Here is a 13,694-nt window from a genome sequence, read left to right as displayed (position 1 = left end):
CCACATACACAATTAAACTAATAACACTGACTTGCATCATCTTTATTAATCATTCAAATTGTTACATAGGTATATTTTATGGATTAACAGTTAATCCTCAAACCACTTAAACAATATAAGTACACTTTTTATTTTAAATTCATTCTTGATTGCAATCCAAAAGGAAACTCAGTAAAAATAAAATTATTGTGAAAGGTGTCTGGGGTGTGGAGGAGAAACTCTTATTTATGATTCAAGCAAAGCTGAAACCATGAAAATTATTTCATTTCTAAAGATTTGCTATGAAGATGCAGCAAATATACATAAAAAGATGGCAAAAATTATTTAAAAAAATAAATGTATAGAAGGAATGAATGGAAGAAATTGATGGTGAATATTCCTATTAAGGTTCTGAAAACATCACTTAGTCTGCCGCTATTTCTATTATAAGAATTTTTTGTCACTGCCACGGGTCTCATGTGCTTCATATTGGTTAGTTAATAATTTGCCATTGCCATTATGTTGTCAACCTTGTTTTTGTCTCTAAACAGTTATCAGAATTGTCCAAGATACTTGGAAGCAATGAAACAACATGGTTGGTTCATAGTCTTCAACTAACATGATTGAACTCTGACCTGGAAACTTAACTAGCCACACTTTAGGCCTGTTGGCTGGTACTGTGTATACATCCTATATATTTGGGGGTTCTAGTTTTGGAAGAAAGAAATTCTTTTAGCTTTGAGTTAAGGTGTTTGATATGTTTTGTTTTGTTTTTGCCAACCTTCATTCTAAAATGAAAATATCTATCTTTAGAAGCCTGCTCTTTTCAGCGTGCTAATATTTTCCTGATATTTCTTAAGAGCCATTTTTTGGTTGCTATAGGAATAAGAGATGTCTCCTAAACACCTGGTGACAGAGGTCAGGGAGTGTAGAACTACAGGGCAGTTATGTTCATTTATCATTTATGTTTCACCTTACCTGTGTTTAGCTTATGTCTTTGTTCTGCCTAAAGGTACAATGAAAAATCACAGCCACGTCAGATGGAAAGTAGAAGGATTGGAGTGTGGCCATGATTGTTGGACTATGACACAGAGAAGCTGCTTTTAAAAAATGATTATTGAAGGAGATGGAGTGGCCAGATGTCCATTTCTCTGTGTTGCACAGAGCCTTTAAATTGAGAGCAAGCAGGATCCCTTGGTGGTTTGGAGCCTGTCCTGTTTCTCAGGCTGAAGAGTGAGGCAGAGGTAGTGGGTGTGTTTCTATTCATGCCCTGGTGTCTTCTGCACAGACTTCAGTACAGTAATAAAGGGACTCCAGGCTACCATTAATCACCTCTGGGTTGTGATGTCCCAGGCCACTGCTGCAGCATGTTAAAGACCCTTGACCCTGTGCTGTGCAGGCATCCTGGTGGTCCACGCCTCCTGGGGTGAGAACAAGCCCCTTGCCTGCCCTGACCCCGCCTCTCCCCAGCCGTGGGTGCCATTGGGTAGGTCTGTCTGCTGCCAATAATGTGTCATGGAATCCTGCAAGCCACGCCCCCCGTGGGGATACCCCCATCCTTTGTGGGGGTTGGGGGAAAAGGGGCGGATCTCATTCCCAGGTTCTACCTTCCTAGCACTGCCATTGGCTGTTGTGACTGTCGCCTGGCAATTGGCTGAGGTGGTGTCAGTCTGAGCGGTGTCGGCCCCTGGCTCTTCCCCACCAGCCCCTTCAGGCTAGTAAGTCAGTGAGCAGAGGAGATGGCTTGGGAGGGAGCATTGTGGCAGTGATGGGGGTGGTTGAGCTTGCACTGGCAACTGCTTCCTCTGAGCAAACTTTTTTGCATGGGCGGAAAAGAGGGAGGAGGTGGTTGGTGTGGGCAGGGGGGTCACCTGCTACCACCTCCCACCCTGGGTACTGAGGCTGGAGCCTACTTGCTGGTACACTGTCGCCCATCTGAGCCCTGCTGGCACCTGCACATGGGTCCTGCAGCCTCCTGCAGACAAAGATTTGGAGCTGCTGCCTCCAAGGCAAGAGGGCAGGGTCGCCCAGGCTCCTGGGTCATTCCATTTGTCAGTGGTCGGGCAGAGCCAGCCCTGGGAGGGGGCAGCACATGCGACCCAGTCTGCAGACAGGGCAGAGGCAGTTGCCCATGGGCAACTGGTCCCTCTGTTGGGCTGCGCTGGCAGTTGCCCATGGGCTCTGCTCTGCCTCATGGCAGCCATGACTCAAGTTGCAAAGAGTTGGTGGCCTTGCCTGCCATGGGGCAGCTGAGTGGTTCATCTTCTGGTCATTTTCTAGCCCTGGTTCTACCTGGACCAGTGCCGGACCTATTGGTTATTATGCCAAAGGGGGAGGGGTGGCTGCTCTGTTTTCATCCACGAGGGGATTCGGGCTGCTTCCAGAGACAGACATGTGCTGAGCCATGGAAGTTGCCTGTGCCCCAGGAAGCTGTCCTTTTCAGCTGAAGGTGTTCCATTCCTGGCCTGTGAACCAGATCCAGCCTGAAGAGCTGTGTCATCTGGGTGGTGGTGGAATAGTGGTGGGATTAATTGCCTTTTCACAGCTAGACATGGACCCCTTCTAATGCTTTTCTCTTTCCAGGTTAGTGATCTGTTGTTTATGACCTCCAAGCTCATTATAATAAATAATGGTAAAAATGTTTTAGTCTGCTTTTTACAGAGCAGCTTCCTCTAAAATGTCAAGTTTAGTTTTCTGGTGTTAATTTTATTGGTGGGGGGCGGGATATCTTTTTACATTGTGGTACTGTGATATTTCCTATAGCAATCTTATCATGATCTTCAGGATATCTTTTTAAACTTGTCTGTCTAAACATATTTTACTGCTAATGTAATTTCAAGTTTATCTAGGCGCTCATCTAAACTTCTTCGTTTCCATTCCTTTGGCACGGTTTTCCTCAAATGTGAGGAAACTGCATAGACATGTTTTTAAAATGAAGATTTTTTTGGCTAGCTTTTACTGAGGTAGGTTTTAAAAAGTGACTTATTAGATGCAACTGTTAAAGGAATATAGTAGATGTTTTCTTGTTTAAAAGGGAAAGCTTCAAGGGGCAATACATTTCTGGCCTAGCTACTTTATCTGGTACACCTCATGCTCCGTAACATTTTTCTTTTGCTGTGTGTTCTCTAATGGAAGTTCACAAATAGCTAGGATCATTTGGCTTATATTGGGGTTTTTTTGTCTGCTTTGCAAAGGTGTGGGCACCTAACTGTATCTACTGTTAAGAAAATTAAGCAAGTACATCAATAGTTTCTTGTCCCAATGGGTTGGAAATAAGTCACAACTGGAGCTCCAAGGCGCTAGAGTTATACAAATGACCAATACAACTGTGTTCTTCCTGATGTATAGAATAAGTATTATGGTAAGCCACTGAATTTAAGTGAAACTTCTTAGATTAAGAGCACTGGTCTGAACCTCACGGGCATGTCCATGCTAAGAAAAACGTGCGTTTACCACAAGTAGGCTTATAGGTCCAGAGAGCCTGGTGTTTACTTTGGCCTGCAAGCATGTATTAAAATACAACTGTTTAGTTCATAGTGATATGTTTACCTTGTATTTAGTTACTTGTTTTACCATGCTAGCTAAATCATGGTAAAAATGTCACTCTTTTTTAATTTCTCCTCCTTACTTCCCCCCCCCTTTTTTTTTAAATGAAGACAAGGCTTAAATTACAGGATATAGCCTCAGATTAGTCTCTCATAATTGAGGATATGTAGTTCAGAAAAAAATGCTTAAATTGTAAGGTGAAAAAAAAAAAGGCAAAGAAAACATTTCTATAAGGCAAAATGCAAGCATTGCTTTACAAGTTAGGGCTTGGGGTGGACACTTGTGATTTTGAAATGAAATTAAACTTTAAATTTAAATGAGCAGTAATGTTAAAATTGCTGAGTGTATTTATACATAGTGTAATCCCGATGAATGTGAGTGGTGCTAACTGCTCTGCTGACATATATGAAAGCAACTCTTGTCCTGAAAAAAATTTAAATTTGCGTTCATTAGTCTTTCATTGCAGCCATTCTTAATGGGTTGATTCTTCGCTCTTCATATAGAAACTAGTGGGTGGAGTCAGTCTGACATTTTCCCTGTTTTTGCACTGCAAGTTCCCACAGAGCTTAAGCCAGAGCTTAAGTTTTTTATTTGTATATTCTTGTAGTTATGCTGGTAATCTGTATTAACAGTAATAGGAGTAACCTACTGTGTACTGGAGTGTAACACATGCATTAGTACTAGTCAAGCACTCCCATCTTTTAATACGCATAACGTTTACACAGAAGATATCAACAAATCCTCCAACAAGTGTGAAGCAGCATGATGTGATCTTTCATGTGTATGGTCTGTGTAATATCTTATTTGGGCACGGCCTTCTGTAGTCCAGTAATCTTTGGCATTTTTGCCCTTTAGGCTTGCAATGTGTGAGACTCGGCTAAAGTAATTTACTATGACTTAAGTAACTGAAATATATGTAGACGACTATTTCCAAAATATGAGTAGTGATTTCCACTTTTTTCCTTTTTTCACCGGGCAACTACTGTAAATCCTCAGTATTTCTTATGAACTACCAGGAATCTTTATGAGCAAACTTTAAATTGATAATTATAGAAGAAGGGCCTAAGGTCTGTAGACCCCAGTTTAGGAAACAAAATGAAAATATATGATGCAGAACAATTTAAAGTATAGGAGAAGCAAAATTTTACTTGCCGGTTTTAGTCAGATACTATAGATCTGAAAGCTTTATAGTATGCTGCAGGTAAGCAATAGGACAGTATTGGCTTTTGATTTGATAATGCTATTAATAAGTAAATGGGTGTCTACATATAATATTGATCCAGTTCACAATGAATGCGGTCAAAAGAGTACTTGATCTGCCAGGTGCACTTTTGAATTGTCCCAGGCAGCTGTAAACTGCTTTAACAGGCTTGTACATGTGTTTGTTTCAGGTGTAAGCCAGTATCTGAGGTGATTTGGAGATGCTGGTAAAATGAAGGAACTAATTCTAATATTATAAAAGCCTAAGTCTATATGTCTATCTGTTCATAATGCTTTATTTGCACTCCAATTGGCTGATGGAAACAGCCAATCAGAGTGCTGCAAGCATGGGGGAGTGCTGCCATGATTCCAAAGTCATGCTGAGGACTGGACAGAGGGTGGAGGAGCCAGGGCCAGCACCACTGGCCTCGGCTCCCTGACCCCGTTCCCTGCAAGAAGCAGAACAGAGGCAGCATGGGCACTGCATCACAGCCTGCCCCCGGTCATTCTTAACGGGCAGTTGCTTAGTTTCTATAAATAATGACTGTAATTCTATATCAAGCTTGTTAGCAGCTGTAGATAACTTGACTTCTAATACTGAGTTTGCTGCGGTGGAATATTGCTAATATCAGAGTTAGGCGGCATCCTGGCTATGTTCTTGTTTTGTAAAGGGTGGCATGTGGTATGACCACCAGTGTAAAGGTTAGTTTTACATCTGATTTGACTTCACTTCCTTGACTATGTTGCCTTTTATTACTGTGCTGTGGCATTGTCTGTGGTCACTCAGAGAGAACTGCCTACAGCAGGGGTTAGGTACAGTTTTGGGCAGGGTGCCAAAAACACCCGCAACCTTGACTTGTAAGATGTTGGTGTGCCAGGCACAGTTGGTGGGAGGGCCACGAGGGGCCTGATCCTCATGGCATTGCTGCCCTGGCCCTCTTCCCTGCCATCCTTCCGCAGGCACATATGCCAAACAAAATGCCTTTGCATGACATGCTCTGGCACCTGTGCTGGGGGTTGTCTACCCCTGGTCTACAGAGTCAGGTGTTTGCTGCAGCATCTGGATGTTCTGCTGAGAGTTGCTTTTAAATATAATCTAAGTCTGACCTTTTTTTAACTGCTGTATTCTCATATGTCTTGAGCTTTGATCCTTCTGAGTGCTGCACTAGCCTGATTGTTTAATTTGCAAAAATAAAAGGTTCAAACCTAGTATTGGGATAATGTTAAAAACCAGTGAAATCTCCAACTATAATACATTTTGAAGCGTGCAATGTTAAGCCAGGTACAGACATTGCTTTTACTGGCATAAACTATTAGAAACTGGTCTTTACTCCTAACAGAACAGAAGTTTGTCACAAAAATGAACCTGGGACTAAGATTTCCCCTGTCAACCGCCCCCCTCCCTGGGTGATTTTAAAGTCTGGGGAGGTGGTGGTGCTATTTTTGTGTCTGTATTTACCTTCTAATAACTTAATGTGGCATCAGAGGCATTACACTACATTTTTGATCATTATACATCGAATTGTATCTTGGGTTGACTTGTGAGTGAACACTAAAACGAGGAAAGAGTATTAACTATGGCTGTCAATTAATCGCAGTTAGCTTGCGTGATTAACGCAAAAACAGATCTAATGTGTTAATTTTTTTTTAATTGTCTTAATTGTGCACATTGTTTTGACCAGTGGACCAGACCAGCCTGAACCCATATGCACAGCCTGTCCTGCACCTGCTTCAGACACACCCACCCATGCTGAGCAGCAGCAGTGGTTGGGCAGAAGCTGCTACTCGGCATGGAGAAAAGTAGCCCATCTCCCTCAGCACTGCCAGGCCCTTCTTGCTACAGCTGCCCAGAGCTTGCACCTGGGCTGCTCTGTGGCTCCTCCCTGCTGCTGTCACCAGTGCTTCCAGGCCACCCAGCAGGGCAGCGGTAGAAATGCAGAGCCTCAGGGCAGCCTGGGCATGGGCTCTGGATGGCTGCAGGAAGAGTGGCATGATAGTGGTGAGGGAGAAGGGCTGCTTTTCCTCCATACTGTGCAGCATCTTCTGCCTGGCTTCTGCCACAGCTCAGTGTGGGCAAGTGAATCTGGAGCAGGCACGGGGCAGGCCGGGGTTAGGGCTGTGTGATGTTGGCGGTGGCGGGGAGAAGCTGCAGGGTGCATGGGCTCTTGGGTGGGAGGGGTGCCGATTTATTGTTGAACTGTGCTATTTAATTGTGATTTAATTACAATTTTTTTTTAATCTTGCAATTAATTGCAGCTTAATTTTTTTTAAATAGTTTGTCAGTCTTAGTATTAATGTTTGGAGCATAGTTTACTCTAGTCACTTTAGTAATAGCAAAGTGCAGGTAAGTTCTGGTACTTTTTTATTTGTATACAGTATATATCTAAGGATGGGGTTTATATTCAGTGACTTATATGGAGCTTGGAAATAGTGTGTGCGAACTTGAGAGTGGAACAGTTGCTAATTTATTCATAGTAACAGTTCTTTGGGTTGCCAGCTCTGAAGTAATAAGTGAAAGGTAGAACACTTGGCAGCAATTTGCCATTCTAAGTGCAGAGAGTGAGTACTGTAAAGAGACAGTATTAATAGCTACTGTAGATTAAGTGAACTAGAGGAAAGATTGAACATTTTCTGTTCCTGAGAGCACAGGATTCCTTTCGTATACACTTTCATATAAGAGGTCAGGTGTCCTTTGTAGTATTAGTTTTCAGTTTCAAAGAAAGAAGTAATGTTTTAAATAAGATAGTATTATGCACAGCAAGGCATGCTTTTATGCTAACTAATTCACTTTGGTGCTGGACAACAGACTGTCTCAAGGTTTTCTGCTGTTGGTTATATAAATGCTTATGCTTTAGCACGGCATTGAGTAACTTAATGGATTATTATTTATTTATTTATTTACACAGCACTTCAGCTTTTTTAAAAAAGTAGCATTTAGCATTATTATGCATGATAAGGATGTATGAGTGTAGTCTATCACATCTCACTCTAGCACAAGATCTCTTAATTTCATATTTTAAATAAAAGGAAAATTGGAAACTGTCTTAGTTCTTATGGATTTCACTATAAAAGCAACTGTGTCCAATTAGATAATGTAATAAGTATTCTGTAATTTAATTCCAAAACTTAGACTATGTAAACAACCTGTAAACCATTTTGAGTAGTGAGGATAGTTCAGTGTTAAATGAAACTTTTGTACAATTTGTGTGTTTGAAAATGAACACAGGACTTGAATCATCATGTTTCCATAGTTTCAAGAGAGAGCTTGTAGGGTAGCACTTAGTATTCAGGATTTTTGAGGCACTTAATTTCTTAGTTTTTAAACTGTGGCTCTGGAATGCTCCGGTAGTTGCCTTGTGTTAGAAGTATGTCAGACTTTAATTCTGCTTAATATTAAAGTAATTTGCCTTAGACATGTTGAATAGAGGGATTTGAATTATTGATATTTTTTTCAAGCATCCGTGAATCTCAGAAGATGCGAGCCTTATGCTTTATTAATATAGTCCTTTGTCAGTGGAAGGCTTGAGGAGGCAGGTGGAAGGAAGTACATTTCCGTAAGCAAAAAAAGAGAAGAGAACTTGCTTCTAGTAATATTTTTTACTCATGACTGCTAGGTTAGCCTTGGCCAAGGCTAACGTAGCAGTTAACTGTAATGGAGAAAATTGGTCATAAGATCAACATCAAACATTGAACTGGAATTGGACTGGTGAGAAGTATAGAGGGGAAGACTATATGTGAGGTGAGGAGCTTTTAAATCAAATTTTAAAAAAGGTCTTTCATCTCTAATACATAAGTGCAAGACTGAAAATTAGGCACTTATTTCTTATAACAACTTGGGAGTAGATGTTATCAAGGAGATTCTAAGCACCTCCTTCTCTGTTGGGTGTAGCAGCTTAATTTTGGCTGAGTAAATAGCATTTGCTGTCTGAAGGAGACACTAGGTTGTATATCTTACAATCTTTGCTGTCATAGCAGTTATCAGTGTGTCATTTTCTCTGAGGAGGAAACGTAAATTATTCTCAAAATATGTGCTGTGACTGGTTGTGTCTTATGCTCCTATAATCAGCGGTAATTGTTTTCACTATAATGCTTCCACTTTCAACACAGTTTGCATTGTCTAAAGGACAGTTTTAATGAGCCATATTTCCTTGTGATCTGTACAGAGAAGGAAATTGCTTTCTTGTAAAACATTGTCGAAGTGCTACTTTAATATCTGAACATTATTCTCTCATTCACTGTCCTTCAAAGCTTGTAAAGATCACTCAAAGTAAACTGAACAGCTTTTTTGTGTTTAGGCATCAGTCTAAGGTCCTGTTGCTTCTGTAGCAGATAATACTACCACTTTTAAAACATGCAGGAACCTGTGTATAACATTATACAAGGTTCTGATCTCCTTCCTCTTGAACTCTGCTGTTGCTGACAAAGAATATTTTTTACTCTTACCTCTAAAGTGGTTAATTCAAGCCTAGAAATGCATTAAAGGGAAAAGTATACACTGCTAATTGCATTTATAAATGCTATATTCATTTAACTCTTCTTTGTGCTGGCACATAATGGTCCTCATGGTCAGGTGAAGTGGCAAAAGTTACAAGCTCCTCCCCCTGAGGGTTTTCCCTTCATTTTGTTTAACCATTTGTAGCTCCTCTTGAAAGCGGAAGCAGAAATAATGTGCCTTCTAATGTAAAATGCTTTGTTACATAATCATATACTTTGCTTATATCAAATTATAAATAGAAATAATCCAACAGGACAGGATTTGGATTCTGTTTGACTTCGGAGTGCCTAAAGAGTAAAAGTACCTTCAAAACCGCTTGTTTAGTAGCCTCACTTAAGAACTATTAAATTCAAGCTTGAGTGAAAACAGATTAAATTAGATGAATTTGGATTGCAATTTTGCTGCTGCTTTTTTGCCCCCAGTTCAGATCCAGGGTGAATTTTGCTTCTACTTCTAAGAACTGAACACCTTTTGAAATATCTCTCTGCTTTGAGAGAGGTCCATTTCTAACTCCAGCAGTTCAAACCAGCTGGTAGATGAAACCAGGGAATATAGGCAGGCCTATTTGTTAATGTAAAGGGGAACACTGGGTCTAGGATCACTAAAACAACTATAAGCTGTGATTAATCAGGGAGGGCACTAGGCACAATTAGTTTTTGGGAACAACAAAAGAGAAAATGCATTGGAGTGATGGTTATAGGTTATTACCATGTGTTCCAAGTGGGGACACTGAGCAGAGAACATTGACTGGTGACCTCTGCCCCTCAAATGAGTCCAAGGAGCTCGATAGTTTATGAGGCAAAACTAAAGTAATTTTGTGTCTTCAAATGTGTGGGTAGCACTCTGTGCCACTTTGAATGCATTGCTTCTGGTACATGTCCTAACTTCTTGAAAGCTGATTTGGTATGTCTACGCAAAATTGCAGTCACTTGTGCAACTGTAGCACAACTGAAGTGTAGACAAACACAGAAATCAGTCTTCTTTACACAGAAGATCTTTCATGTTTGATAAGCTGCTTTGAATTAATGAAAGTCCAGTCACCTGAGACCCCTCAAGTCTAGATTTCTGGAGGAATTGCTAGAAAGTATCATTAAGAAATAAGAGGATTGTTTTGCTAAAGTGTCTAACCTAGCTTTATTTACTGTATTTACCCAAATCCAAGATGATTTTGAATTTAAGACAAGCCTCCCCCCCCCCCAATAATTAGATTCTGTACATAGAAAATTAAAAGTTTGTTAAAATTTTCCATATATGGAATCTAATTACTGGGGAGGATCATTTTATATTAATTCCCTCTAATGCTGTGGCAGGGAAAGCAGTGCAGGGGCAGGGGTAAGAACCCCTCCCTGCCAGTTGCCCTTCTGGCCTGCCTGCCCCCTTGCTACTCCCCATCCCCCTGCTCTCTCTGCTTCTTGAACTCCCCCTTGGCACTTGCCTTCTGTAAGGTCTCCAGCTTCAGGGCAGTCAGTGATAGCAACCTTGGCCTGGCCTGGCCAGGCCAAAGCAGTGGTATCAGGAGCAGAGATGGAGCTGAAGGGCGGGTGGGGGAAATACAAAGAACATGGACTGCACAATCTCCTCCATGCCCCGCCCAAGCTATTCACTGCAAGTCTTTCTGTGTGTATCCCACTCTACAGTCTTCCCCGTATTTCCCCCTGCTGGAAGCCCTGTCCCACACTGCATGAGCCACCCTGGCCCAGGGCAGGCAGCAGCTCATCTCTGGTTTTGGCTCTGGGCCTGGGGCCAAAGCTGGAGCTGAGCTGCTGCGGGTCCAAAGCTGGTTTTCAAATCTAGGACAAGGCTGGTTTTCTGCCACGTTGATTGGGTTGTGGGGAGAGAAACCTTGTCTTGCATACATACTGTATTTACTCAAATCCATTTGTAGAGGGACAGCGTTTGCCTACTTGCATTGAGACTGGTGCTTACGTTTGTTGGCTTAGCGGCAAAGATGCTATAAAACACAGATTATGTGAAGGGTTCCCCAAAAAGTTTATGGCATGGGGGGTGGGGTCAATAGAGATGTCCCTATGTGTTGACAAGGTGTCTCCATTTACTGGAGAAAAGTACTTTTGTACACTGGTATAGCTGTCATGTTTCATAACTCTTACTTAGAAAACTGAAATATTCCATGGCAGCATCACTGCTTTTCTCTTATATGTACTTTGGGAGGAAATTGATATCAAATGTATTTGCTGACATGAGGATGCCTTCTAGGAAGCAACAGAAACCTTATGTGACTTCTTTAAAGGGGCAGCCAAAGTATGACTAACTTACCTTTTTAATGTCTGCATGCGAAGTGTAGATGCACTTGACCTAGCTGTAAATTAGTTACCTTGGATACCATTGGCAGTCTAACACATGGTGAACCTTCTGTTGTTGCTACAAAGCCATGTCTTGTGTGGTCTTTGGTCAAGTCAACAAAAGTTGATCACTTAGAAGGCCATAGGCATGGAATAGATTGGCTAAGAAAGCTTCTGGTGCAGTATTTCATATTTGCAGATGCCTAAACTTCTGTGTTCCTGATGGTTTTTGAAATGTATGGTAGTACTTAAGTTTTTTTTAATATGGATTAAGTGAATTTGGCTAGGAGAATAAGATTTCTGAGCAGCTCCTGCCACAGTATGTTTAGAAAAAATTGAAAAATGTTAGTTTATAGTAATATATGCTTCTGAGAAATGTTACCTTATAGCCACGTATGATTATTTAGACAATTAAGTCACCAGTTTCTAGGAAATTGAATTAAAATGGCAGAATTCAGTAAGTAGCAGAAGTTTTGTTTTGGGTGGATTCTACTGAAGTGAGATCCCTTGTGTAGATGCAATGTCATAGACTCTGGTTAGTTGTCAGAGTAGTATTCTTCCAGTGATACAATAAGACTCTCTTCCTTTTGTCATTCATTAAAGATATGGTGGCTCTGAAACGCAATCTCTACTACTTCTTGGTAGGTTACTTTACCAATGAAGCAAAAGCAGATGGCTAGAATAGGAATGATAATTTGTCTGATGAAACAAATGTCTTGAAGTCTTATTTTTGGGCTATGTCAGAGATGAACTGTCTCTAGCTTCACTGTAATATCATCAAAGCTTACCAGCAAAAAGCCACTCTGATTTAGCTAGGTTGCCCACCATCTGACTCTATATTTCTGAGTTCACTGTTTCAATGATGGCAGGAGTTAGGACTTTAACATAAAACCATTTTTACTTGCATGCTGTGGTGGTGGGAGGAGTTAGATCCCTTTCTTACTGTTGAATATCAGTTGGGAAATAGAGATTATTTTCACTCTTACAACTCCATTTAGAGGAAGTTTCAGTTTTCAGAGGGCAAGCATTTGATTTTATATAATCAACATAAATTTAATGTTGTGAGTCCTGCCAATTGCTGGTTTTTGATGTTTACCATTTTCCTTATCTTGAGAGTTTTCCATAAACTTTACCAACTTAGTAACTAAATGCTAATTTAAGGAAGTTAGGGCTTTTTCACTCAGTCAAAATGAATAACCTGCCTGTTAGTACAATTTGTCTCAGCAATTGAAGAGTTAAATTTAAATAAAGAGCTTGTTTTTATCCACTTTGGGAAGTTGGCAGGATGAAGAGCTAGGGTTGCCAGTACTATTACAAAAATACTACTTTGTGTTATTGGGAAAGGCCTTTGGCGGATGACTCAAGCCTTTTGTAATCTGGGTTTCAGTATATTTCACTCCCTACCCTCTCCTTTGCTTATTTTATCCCCCTATTTTAAACTTCATTTGCCTTTTGTTGTGTTTTGGGTGAAATGTTTTGAAGCAATGCAAAGGAGAGAGAATGGGGTCTTTCACCTTCTCAACCCACTGCCTTATAGTCTAGGCTTATGTCAAATTTATATCAGACCATCCTTATTCCACGCTCCTTATTCCCTTGAAATGTTGTCAGTGGTATGATTTGAATGTTTTTTGTTTGGAGGGTCAGCCACAATTAATGTTCAGACTGTCCTTGAGTCCCTTTTGCCTCTGTCCCTCCATATCTGTAGAGAAGGAAGGAAAGATGGGGGTGTGGCGCTCTATGTCAAGGAGCAATACACATCCTCTGCCAGCAAAATGGGGTCAGAGGGGCAAGCTGAAGTGCTCTGGGTCAAGATACAAGGGGGCCATGGGGAGAGGGATCTAACGGTGGGGGTCTACTACAGACCCCCCAACCAAGGGTAGGAGCTGGACCAGGAATTTTCGGGCCAGGTTGCAGAGGCACTTAAGGCAAAGGATGTAGTTGTCATGGGTGATTTAAATTACCCAGACATCTGCTGGAAGGAACAGTCAGCCGGGTTGGACTGTTCCAGGAGGTTCCTGGCCAAGATACAGGACCTCCACTTAATTCAGGAGGTGCACAGTCCCACCAGAGGAAATACCCTGTTGGACCTGGTCCTGGCCACAGGTGATGACCTGGTAAGGGGCCTCCAGGTTCTTGACCACCTGGGTAATAGCGATCATCGCTTGCTGGAATTC

At 41.3% G+C, this 13,694-nt stretch overlaps 1 protein-coding gene across 5 annotated transcripts in view; it reads left to right on the top strand.

Annotated features, from left to right (window-relative positions):
• The window catches only part of FAM126A (family with sequence similarity 126 member A), a 91,585-nt gene that overhangs the window by 13,518 nt on the left and 64,373 nt on the right, over positions 1-13,694 (top strand). For 2 of the 5 annotated variants that reach the window (XM_019508572.1, XM_019508570.1), the window contains exons 2-3: positions 2,423-2,562; positions 4,522-4,592. The exons of the other annotated variants lie outside the window; for them this stretch is intronic. The gene's annotated coding sequence lies outside the window, so the exon portion shown is untranslated. The remainder of the gene's footprint in view (positions 1-2,422; positions 2,563-4,521; positions 4,593-13,694) is intronic. 5 annotated transcript variants of the gene reach the window in all.

This window comes from Gavialis gangeticus, unplaced genomic scaffold, assembly GCF_001723915.1.
Source record: "Gavialis gangeticus isolate Ggan-Ray unplaced genomic scaffold, GavGan_comp1, whole genome shotgun sequence".
NCBI lineage: Eukaryota > Metazoa > Chordata > Crocodylia > Gavialidae > Gavialis > Gavialis gangeticus.
This window is presented reverse-complemented; position numbering and strand designations above follow the sequence as displayed.